At 44.5% G+C, this 12323-nt stretch overlaps 1 non-coding gene across 1 annotated transcript; it reads left to right on the forward strand.

Annotated features, from left to right (window-relative positions):
* Window positions 1–223: 223 nt before the first annotated feature.
* On the forward strand, window positions 224–355 carry LOC120099496 (small nucleolar RNA SNORA17). The gene has a single exon (XR_005498665.1). It is a non-coding gene; the product is annotated as a small nucleolar RNA SNORA17 (small nucleolar RNA).
* The last annotated feature ends 11968 nt before the right edge of the window (window positions 356–12323 follow it).

Here is a 12323-nt window from a genome sequence, read left to right on the forward strand (position 1 = left end):
TGATATCCCTGGGATGACTGCCCTTTTCTGAAAGAAAATGGAGGAGGAGTCATTTACTGGGGTGAAATTGGAGGTGGGGGAAAGAGACTGGGGTAAGGGGAAGGGAAACAAGTCAGGATATATGAGAGAATAATAAATAGATAGATAGATAGATAGATAGATAGATAGATAGATAGATAGATAGATAGATAATTTTAGTACCATCCAAAGAGATGACAAAATGCCTGTCCCTAGAGGCATTGTAAGTGTGGTTGCTGTGTCACTTGTGTGTCCATAGGTGGCAGAAAGGGGAGACCTTATGTCTACTCTGAGTGTTCTCACCTGTGAACATCTGAATGATTAGTAGCCTAATCCAGGGACATGTAGGCCTGAGTGGGGCGGACCATGCCTCAGATGACCCCTGCCTGGTACCATAATGCACAAGCAGGGCATAGTACTTCTGAGACCACTCCTGAGACAACCCCCAGATACTCAGAGACCCTGGGTAAGTGGTGGAGAAATGGAAGAGAGGGAGAAACAGAAGGATGTGGGCACAATAAAGAGAGGCAGAACTGGAGAGCTGAGGGCAATGAGCAATAGCTTGATATGAGTGGCCAGTGATGCCGCTCGGGACCACATGATGGGGTCCTGGCCTGTGCTGCCACTGGGGACCACATCTGATTCCATAGCCCTGCAATAGCAGGGAATCTGTTACCATCAAATCCAGGCGGACATCTCTGGTCTGGACTGCTGCTGGGAACATGCTGATGTCTTAGGGCTCTGCAGAACTGGCCTCACCCATTGCCTGGGCATTGAGAAACACTTGGTCCCAGGGGCAAGAGAGCAGGTGAGCTGATCCTGCTCATAGCCAGCTGCAATGCTCAGGAGATCAGGCCACACATTGGAGGAGTTGTGGGTGAGCCGGCTCCAAGGGTATGAGCATGGGAGAGCTGGCCCTGCTACTTGTCTCCTGTGCTGTGGCATAGACAAAATACCCTCCTTGTCCCCTCTCCCTTCACCCCTGGCCACCTGATTCAGGTGAGAGACCTGGCCTGCCCCTCACCAGCTACAGCACTCAGGAGAGGGACCCTGTACCTCTCCTGGGCAGCATAGCAGAGCTAACCCTGGTGGCAGGGGAGCAGACAAGTCGGTTTCAAGGATAGAGTGCAAGAAAGCCACTGCTGCACCTTGTCTACTGTGCAATGAGTGACATGGGCAAGGGAAAGATGCCCCCCTCAGCCCTTGCCACCTATAGCAAATGGGAGAGCTGGCCTTGGGGGTCATGAGAGCAGGAGAGAGACCTGGCCCCAATCCTCACCTCACATGGGAGAGCAGGGCTTGCACCTCTCCTGGGCAGCACAGTAAAACTGGCCCTGGACATAGGGGTTGCAGGTGAACCAGAACCGAGGGAGTGAACACAGGAGTCTGTTGTGCAGTAACACTGACAAAGGAGAAATCTCCTCCCGCCCCCCAGCCCCTCCCGAGCCACCTATAGCAGGTGGGAGAGCTGGCCCTAGGGTCATGAGAGCAGAGAACTGGCTATGTCCCTCACCTGCTGCAACACAGGGGGAGGGTTACTGGTGAGTAGCCCCCAGGGCATGAGAGTAGGGGAGCTGGTGGGCTGACCAGCTGGTGAGATATCTCTCAGGCTTTAAATTGGTCCACCTCAACAGCTACCACTTCGATAAACTGCTGGAATACGTGAAGGGACTGGTCCTGCAGATCCAAAACTACAGGATCTCCATGACACAGGGCACCAACAGGATATCCCAGAGGAATCCCAGTGAGGTTCCAGTACTGGTAGAGTAGAAGAAGTCAGAAACCTCATACCAGATCGAGACATTGCAGTGAACATTTGCAAGTAAAGACTGGTGGACAAAAGGGTGTACTGTGATACACTACAGTTTCCAGGACGAGATTTTTTCCTATGTCAGGAGGGCAAGTTGTAAGGGTGGAAGATGTGTATGAGGGGAAGGGGAGGTGAAAGGGATTCAGGTGCATGATATGAAATTCACAAAGATCCAATACAAAGTGTTTTTTAAAAAACTTGGGAAAATGACAAAATAAAACAAAACAGAAAGCACACACCAAAAAAACAAGTTTGTTTTGTATGGGCCAACTATTCCTGGACATAACACCGGCCCTAAAGTGTGGTTAATGTACCCAGTGCAACTTCACTGAAGAAAACTAATTTTTCTTTACCAAAGAGTATCATTTGCAGGTAGCTGCTTGATTAAGGCTGGGACCCTTTATGTATTGAACCTATGCAGGTCCTGTGTATGTTTCTATAGTCTTTATGATACCAATGTTCATCAGACCTGTTGCGTCAGGAAGACACTGTTTCCGTGGATTCATCCATCACCTGTTTTTTTAAAACCTTTCCACATTCTCTTCTACACAGCCCCCTAATCCCTGAGCAGCAAAGTTTACAGAGGAAATCCCATTTAGAGCAGAATGTTTCAAAGTCTCTCACTCTCAGCACGGGGTCCATTTGTGGGTCTCGGTGTTAACTATTAACTACTACAAGAAGACGTTTCTCTGATGTGAGTTGAGTGAGGCACAGATCTATGGGTATAGCATTATGTGATCAGGAATCATTTTATCGCTGTGTTCCTTTAGCAGAACAATAATGACTTTTCCCACAGGCCCATGACCTTATGTCTCATGTTCTTAGCCACATTAACAGTATCAGATGTGGGTTCCATCTCTCCAGTGGGCCTTAAATCTAATCAAAAAAGTGGTTGTTATTCTCGTAACATTTGTGCCACTATTCCACCAGTATATCCTGCAAGCAGGTCATTGTTGAAAGTTGCAGATTTGGAGCCAGGTGATATTGATGATTAGCTTCCTCCACTGATAGTTCGCAGAGCGCACACCAGCACCATGAACACTACTTACCAGGGTTAAAGCTTTTAGCTGGGTACCAGCTCAGCTTTTCCTATATTTGATGCTTTAAATGTTGTCTTCAGCGATAGGTCCTTAACATCAGGTTGTTGAGAGCAACCAATAGCCTTGACACCAGCCTGGGATGTGTTTGGGGAGGGTTCTTGGAACCACCTTGATCAGTGATTCAACAAGTAGTAACCCGTTCCTCGAACTGAGGCTGTACTTGAGGCCTGATTCTTTCTCTCCATCAAGAACCCCCAGTGACATTGATAAGTGGCTATTAGCCCAAATGCTTGAATTACCCTAGATCCCTAGAACAAACGAAACTCAAGACGGATGATCAAAATGTGAATGCTTCACTCCTTCTTTAAAAGGGGAACAAGAATACCCTTGGCAGGGAAGGGAGAGGCAAGGATTAAAACAGAGACTGAAGGAACACCCATTCAGAGCCTGCCCCACATGTGGCCCATACATATACAGCCACCCAATTAGACAAGATGGATGAAGCAAAGAAGTGCAGACCGACAGGAGCCGGATGTAGATCGCTCCTGAGAGACACAGCCAGAATACAGCAAATACAGAGGCGAATGCCAGCAGCAAACCACTGAACTGAGAATAGGACCCCCGTTGAAGGAATCAGAGAAAGAACTGGAAGAGCTTGAAGGGGCTCGAGACCCCATATGTACAACAATGCCAACCAACCAGAGCTTGCAGGGACTAAGCCACTACCTAAAGACTATACATGGACTGACTCTGGACTCTGACCTCATAGGTAGCAATGAATATCCTAGTAAGAGCACCAGTGGAAGGGGAAGCCCTGGGTCCTGCTAAGACTGAACCCCCAGTGAACTAGACTGTGGGGGGGAGGGCGGCAATGGGGGGAGGGTTGGGAGGGGAACACCCATAAGGAAGGGGAGGGGGGAGGGGGATGTTTGCCCAGAAACCGGGAAAGGGAATAACACTCGAAATGTATATAAGAAATACTCAAATACCAATATTATCCAAACTATTCCACAAAATTGAAACAGATGGAGCCCTACCGAATTCCTTCTATGAAGCCACAATTACTCTTATACCTAAACTACACAAAGACACAACAAAGAAAGAGAACTTCAGACCAATTTCCCTGATGAATATCGACGCAAAAATACTCAATAAAATTCTGGCAAACCGAATTCAAGAGCACATCAAAACAATCATCCACCATGATCAAGTAGGCTTCATCCCAGGCATGCAGGGATGGTTTAATATATGGAAAACCATCAACGTGATCCATTATATAAACAAACTGAAAGAACAGAACCACATGATCATTTCATTAGATGCTGAGAAAGCATTTGACAAAATTCAACACCCCTTCATGATAAAAGTCCTGGAAAGAATAGGAATTCAAGGCCCATACCTAAACATAGTAAAAGCCATATACAGCAAACCAGTTGCTAACATTAAACTAAATGGAGAGAAACTTGAAGCAATCCCACTAAAATCAGGGACTAGACAAGGCTGCCCACTCTCTCCCTACTTATTCAATATAGTTCTTGAAGTTCTAGCCAGAGCAATCAGACAACAAAAGGAGATCAAAGGGATACAGATCGGAAAAGAAGAGGTCAAAATATCACTATTTGCAGATGACATGATAGTATATTTAAGTGATCCCAAAAGTTCCACCAGAGAACTACTAAAGCTGATAAACAACTTCAGCAAAGTGGCTGGGTATAAAATTAACTCAAATAAATCAGTTGCCTTCCTCTATACAAAAGAGAAACAAGCCGAGAAAGAAATTAGGGAAACGACACCCTTCATAATAGACCCAAATAATATGAAGTACCTCGGTGTGACTTTAACCAAGCAAGTAAAAGATCTTACAATAAGAACTTCAAGACACTGAGGAAAGAAATTGAAGAAGACCTCAGAAGATGGAAAGATCTCCCATGCTCATGGATTGGCAGGATTAATATAGTAAAAATGGCCATTTTACCAAAAGCAATCTACAGATTCAATGCAATCCCCATCAAAATACCAATCCAATTCTTCAAAGAGTTAGACAGAACAATTTGCAAATTCATCTGGAATAACAAAAAACCCAGGATAGCTAAAGCTATCCTCAACAATAAAAGGACTTCATGGGGAATCACTATCCTTGAACTCAAGCAGTATTACAGAGCAATAGTGATAAAAACTGCATGGTATTGGTGCAGAGACAGACAGATAGACCAATGGAATAGAATTGAAGACCCAGAAATGAACCCACACACCTATGGTCACTTGATTTTTGACAAAGGAGCCAAAACCATCCAATGGAAAAAAGATAGCATTTTCAGCAAATGGTGCTGGTTCAACTGGAGGGCAACATGTAGAAGAATGCAGATCGATCCATGCTTATCACCCTGTACAAAGCTTAAGTCCAAGTGGATCAAGGACCTCCACATCAAACCAGACACACTCAAACTAATAGAAGAAAAACTAGGGAAGCATCTGGAACACATGGGCACTGGAAAAAATTTCCTGAACAAAACACCAATGGCTTATGCTCTAAGATCAAGAATCGACAAATGGGATCTCATAAAACTGCAAAGCTTCTGTAAGGCAAAGGACACTGTGGTTAGGACAAAACGGCAACCAACAGATTGGGAAAAGATCTTTACCAATCCTACAACAGATAGAGGCCTTATATCCAAAATATACAAAGAACTCAAGAAGTTAGAGCGCAGGGAAACAAATAACCCTATTAAAAAATGGGGCTCAGAGCTAAACAAAGAATTCACAGCTGAGGAATGCCGAATGGCTGAGAAACACCTAAAGAAATGTTCAACATCTTTAGTCATAAGGGAAATGCAAATCAAAACAACCCTGAGATTTCACCTCACACCAGTGAGAATGGCTAAGATCAAAAACTCAGGTGACAGCAGATGCTGGCGAGGATGTGGAGAAAGAGGAACACTCCTCCATTGTTGGTGGGATTGCAGACTGGTAAAACCATTCTGGAAATCAGTCTGGAGGTTCCTCAGAAAATTGGACATTGAACTGCCTGAGGATCCAGCTATACCTCTCTTGGGCATATACCCAAAAGATGCCCCAACATATAAAAAAGACACGTGCTCCACTATGTTCATTGCAGCCTTATTTATAATAGCCAGAAGCTGGAAAGAACCCAGATGCCCTTCAACAGAGGAATGGATACAGAAAATGTGGTACATCTACACAATGGAATATTACTCAGCTATCAAAAACAACGAGTTTATGAAATTCGTAGGCAAATGGTTGGAACTGGAAAATATCATCCTGAGTGAGCTAACCCAATCACAGAAAGACATACATGGTATGCACTCATTGATAAGTGGCTATTAGCCCAAATGCTTGAATTACCCTAGATCCCTAGAACAAACGAAACTCAAGACGGATGATCAAAATGTGAATGCTTCACTCCTTCTTTAAATGAGGAAAAAGAATACCCTTGGCAGGGAAGGGAGAGGCAAAGATTAAAACAGAGACTGAAGGAACACCCATTCAGAGCCTGCCCCACATGTGGCCCATACATATACAGCCACCCAATTAGACAAGATGGATGAAGCAAAGAAGTGCAGACCGACAGGAGCCGGATGTAGATCGCTCCTGAGAGACACAGCCAGAATACAGCAAATACAGAGGCGAATGCCAGCAGCAAACCACTGAACTGAGAATAGGTCCCCCGTTGAAGGAATCAGAGAAAGAACTGGAAGAGCTTGAAGGGGCTCGAGACCCCATATGTACAACAATGTCAAGCAACCAGAGCTTCCAGGGACTAAGCCACTACCTAAAGACTATACATGGACTGACCCTGGACTCTGACCCCATAGGTAGCAATGAATATCCTAGTAAGAGCACCAGTGGAAGGGGAAGCCCTGGGTCCTGCTAAGACTGAACCCCCAGTGAACTAGACTGGTGGGGGGAGGGCGGCAATGGGGGGAGGGTTGGGAAGGGAACACCCATAAGGAAGGGGAGGGGGGAGGGGGATGTTTGCCCGGAAACCGGGAAAGGGAATAACACTCGAAATGTATATAAGAAATACTCAAGTTAATAAAAAAAATTAAAAAAAAAAGAAATACTCAAGTTAATAAAAAAAGAACCCCCAGTGAACGTGATTGTTGGGGGGAGGGCGGCAATGGGGGGAGGATGGGGAGGGGAACACCCATAAAGAAGGGGAGGGGAGGGGTTAGGGGGATGTTGGCCCGTAAACCGGGAAAGGGAATAACTCTCGAAATGTAAATAAGAAATACTCAAGTTAATAAAAAAAAAAGAATAAGCAAGAGGAAAGCAGTGATATCTGAAAGCAGTCACTTGAATTTCCACAATGTTACACAAGGGAAGTAAAAAGAGCCATTGCTCTCTCACGGAACATTCCATCACTTGAATCGATCTCAGTTCCTGGAATCTTATGAATTGGAATCATTAATCACCAAACTGACTCTGAGGGCCTGAGAGATCGCAAAGCTAGGGAGCATTCCCTGTGAGCTTCAAGGTTTGATTTTAATCCTCTGGGATGCCACATGGAAATTTGAAAGAATTTCTTCTAAGGTCATTATGTGAATGCATACTGAGCAATCCCTAATGAGTTAGATTAAGAGCACAATGGACCACATCACATAAATGGAGGCACTTCTGCTAAAAAATTAATAAGCTGGTTAATTCAGAAAGATCACTCCAATGCAGACCTTGCAAGCCCCCAGGAAGCAGAAGTCCCCATGCATCTTGTCTCTTTCATTTTTGATGATGAAAAAAGACACAAGACATATGTGAAAGGCATAATTTATCTTCATTCAGCCACTCCGTTGAAACTCAATCTCCTAGAAAAGTAGGGAGTGCCAAGGACTTGGGCAGTAGCACTGAGGAGCATAGATGAGTTAAGGTGGGAAGGTATTCTCTCATAGATGAAAACATCAAGTAAGACTCTGGATGTGGTGGGCCTTAAGCAGAGTCCTAAGGTCAGTGAGGGGCGAGATTTGCAACTATAAGAATATGATAACACATTTATGAAAATATCTCTTACATGTTAAGAGACTAGAGCTTTTGCCAGACCTATCTAATAATACACCATGAAGTCACTTAAGACTTAAAACTTTTGTCCTACTCTGAACCAGGCCTGTTTTGTGTTTTGTTTACCTGCCTTTAAGAGAACAATGTAACAACCAATCTTCTTGCCTTGCATTTCCCATGCAACCCACTGTTACAACCTAAAGTAATGCACAATTTAATGTAATCTTAAATAAGGTCCTCTACTATGTGCCTGACCCAGAGTACGGAAGTGTGTGAGGTGTGAGCTTGTGTGTGTGTGTGTGTGTGTGTGTGTGTGTGTGTGTGTTTTATGACAGCAAATGTTGAATACAGCAAATACATTGAAAGCAACGTTATACGATAAGTATCCATATGCATTGTAAGTACTAGGGATATGGTGGTGTTTGCAATGAATATTTGCTTTCCTTAGTATTCCAGAACAAAGTGGACTAAATAACTTAATACCTTGTAAAAACTCTGTTAGAGATTTCTGTAAAATATCCCTGATTACTTCCTGATGTGATCCTTTCTGGGATACTCAATAAAAACAGAGCAAAATCCTTTCACTAGGGGCAGACATAGACAAGACAGACAGGATTCAGGCAGGCATAGGAGCACAGACTCAGACTCATACAACACATACATTACAGGGAATCCAGAAAACATAAGGTAAGGAGAGGCAAAAGACAAGGAAAGAGAAGTAGAGAAGTCAAATCTAGACTTGCTCTGGATCAAAGTAGCCCAAGAGAAAGTGCTTTGATTTCTTAATGCCACACTGACCTTATTGGTGACTCTTGAGTTTACCACTAATACATTTAAATCAATGCATTTTGGTGCCTTATGTGCTTAATCTACGTGGAGGTGGGACACTGTTCCAAGCAGAAGAAACAAATATATAGTCAACAGAGTCCTCAAGAAACAGCAGATGGGCTGCTGGGCAGGGGTGGTTCATGCCTTTAATCCCAGCCCTCAAAAGGCAGAGGCAGAGGCAGTGGCAGTAACTCTCTGAGCTGGAGGCTAGAGAGTTTCAGGATGGCCAGAGCTCCACAGAAAACCCCTATCTCAGAAAGGAAGGAAGGAAAGAAGGAAGGGAGGAAGGAAGGGAGGGAGGGAGGAAGGAAGGAAGGAAGGGTAGAGGGAAAGATGGAGGGAGAGAGAGAGGAGGGAGGAAGACAAAAAGAAAAGGGAGAAGAGAAGAGAGAAAAGAGAAACAACAAATGACCTTGGGCTGAAGCAGAGTGACAAGGGTATATCAGCACAGCAGGCAAGAAAGGAGGGTGAAACACAATGGGTCTTCACTCCAAGTAAGGTGAGAGTCCCTGAAACTGTTAAATACACACGTGGCATGGCCTGGGGTCCCCTCTGAAAGAATTCTCCTTGCTTTTTGTGACTAACACACTGTTGAGGGAAATAGGACATGATGATAAATTTGAGATGTCAACTTGACTGGACCTGGAATCAACTAAAAGATAAGCGTCTGAGCACACCTGAAATGGATTTTTGTGGCTCAGGCTATTTGAAATAGAATGTGATGCCTTCCTGTGGCAACCCAGATAAAAGGCAGGCTGATGGGGAAAGCTTTGCTTCACGACTCATTGCCTTCACATATTGCTGGCAAGTTCTTCTCTATTGGTGAGTTCATGTGTGCTGCTGCCACTGCCGCTGCTGCTTCTGATGCTGCTGCTTCTGATGCTGCTGCTTCTGATGCTGCTGCTGCTTCATTCCTTCCCTAACATCAGAGAATCCATTGGACTTCCGTGTTGTACTGGAAACCCATGGCTCTGTGGGAATAGTCCAGGCTTTCAGGACTAGGTTGGAATTGCTGAGGCATCCAGCCTGGTGGACCAAGAAGCTACTGAGTTCTCAGCCTCTCCAGTGTGGAGGGAGCCATTATCAAACTATCCAGCCTATGTCACGTAAACCACTGTAATAAATGCCCTTTGTAATAGATATTTGCTTGATCCATTCTAGTCCTCTAGAGAAGCGCGACCAGTGGGGTGGAGTAGGAGACAGGAGACCAATAAGGAGGTAAAAATGTGGGCTAATAAGATATGTGATGTGTTTTTTAACTGGCTGACGGTTATGAAAATCATGGATTTCAAGATATTCATATATTGCTGGTTACTGAGCAGACTGTGCTGATGATGTGGGTGCAGAATCAGAAGGAAAGAAAAGAATCAAGGATGAATTCTATAGGTTTGGTCTTAGGGACTGAAAGAGTGAGGCTGCCTAAGGCACACAGCAACACAAAGAGCCATTAGAAAGCAAAGTTTTAGTCAGAGTTCTAAATTTGGGAGGTCTCTTTACACTCCCCTAGAGAAATGTTATGTAGGCAGGTGGACATATGAGTCCAAAGTCATGAAGTCAGGTATAAGCTGCAGATGCAATAGTGGATGGCAGTAACTACACACCCCCTTCTTTCTAAACCACACACACTCTCAGCTCCATTGGCAAATGACATTATAAGACAAAAAGATGTAGATTTATAGCAACAGACGTTTCTCTTTTTTGTTAAAAGAATGCCATACAGTATGTTCTGATCATGATTTCCGTTCCTCCAACTCATTCCTGATCATCCCCACCCACCCAGCTCCACCCCACTTCTTTCTTACTCTAAAAATAAAAAAAAAACAAGCAAGCAAACAAATGTTTTTCTTTCCTTTCTTTTTTTTTATGACATATGTGTCATATGACACAGAGTCTTATGTATCCAAGACTAGCCTCAAACTCACTATGTGCTCCAAGATGACCTTGAACTTCTGGTCCTTTTTCCTCCATAGCCCCAGTGCCACCATGCCTGGCACACATGGTACTAAAAATGCAACCCAGGGCTTTGTACATGTTAGACAAGCACTCGGCCAGCTGAGTAACTTCATCCTCAGTAGTTAAAAGTTTTAACATCACAACAATTTGTAAGCAAGCCTAATATTAAAGTATGCTGGTTTGAAATAAATTGGTCTTCGAGTGAAACCTAAGGGTGCAACTTGACCACCAGGACCAAAGTAGCCTAATAATATTTGAAAGATGGAGTTGAAGTTTTAGTGAGCTTTACCCAGAAATAACTAGCCTTCCTCCCTCTCTACCTCCAAGTCTACATATCAGACAAGAGCTCTGTAACCAGATGTCATCAACATAAAAACATATTGATCAGCTGGACTTGGAGGTACAGCCCTGGAATCTAGGTACTCAGAGGTTAAAGCAGGAGCCTTTGAAGTTCAAGACATTGCTAAGAAGACATTTATTAAGACACTTAGGTAGCCAAGAGTTACAACATGAAATAACATGTTTGCAAAACATACATTTGACAAGGGTTTAGTACCCAGAATTTTTAGGAACCTTTACAACTCAATAACAAAGTGGTCAAGTGAATAGAATAGACTTCTATCTGGAACTAGCACTTCAGAAAAATGTTCAAAATCATTTGCCACAAGGGAAATGCTAATCACAATCATAATAAGACATACTCAAACACACAAGGATGGCTATAATCAAAGGATAAAAAGAATAAGAGCTGATGAGGATGAGGACACTTTATGTATCACTGCTAAGAACAAAATATGGGGTTAAGAGACTCAGTGGGTAGTAACACTCACTGCTGGGGCACCAGGCACACACAGACATACATGCATGCAGGTAAAAACACCCATACAATAAAATAATAAAATAAAAATTTTAATTAAAGAAAGTAAAATGGTGGCTGGATAGGTGGATCAAGGTTAAGAGCACTTGCTCTTCGGAGGAGACCACCAACACTGCCCACCCCTGCCCACATCCCTGGCCCAAGAGGCAACTGTATAAGGCCTCTGGGTTCCCGTAGGGGAGGGCCCGGGAGCGGCAGGACCCCTGCGCCTGAGACACTGCCGGAACCTGAAGGAAACAGACCGGATAAACAGTTCTCTGCACCCAAATCCCGTGGGAGGGAGAGCTGAACCTTCAGAGAGGCGGACACGCCTGGGAAACCAGAAGAGACTGCACTCTGTGCACATCCAGGCGCCAGAGGAAAACACCAAACGCCATCTGGAACCCTGGTGCACGGAGGCTCCCGGAAGGAGCGGCACAGATTTTCCCGGTCGCTGCCACAGCGGAGAGGACTTAGCCAGTACCCCACGAGCAAACTTGAGCCTTGGAACCACAGGTAGGACCAATTTTTCCCCTGCAAGAGACCTGCCTGGTGAACTCAAGACACAGGCCCACAGGAACAGCTGAAGACCTGTAGAGAGGAAAAACTACACGCCCGAAAGCAGAACACTCTGTCCCCATAACTGGCTGAAAGAAAACAGGAAAACAGGTCTACAGCACTCCTGACACACAGGCTTATAGGACAGTCTAGCCACTGTCAGAAATAGCAGAACAAAGTAACACTAGAGATAATCTGATGGCGAGAGGCAAGCACAGGAACCCAAGCAACAGAAACCAAGACTACATGG

The sequence above is a fragment of the Rattus norvegicus genome, chromosome X, assembly GCF_036323735.1.
Source record: "Rattus norvegicus strain BN/NHsdMcwi chromosome X, GRCr8, whole genome shotgun sequence".
Lineage (NCBI taxonomy): Eukaryota > Metazoa > Chordata > Mammalia > Rodentia > Muridae > Rattus > Rattus norvegicus.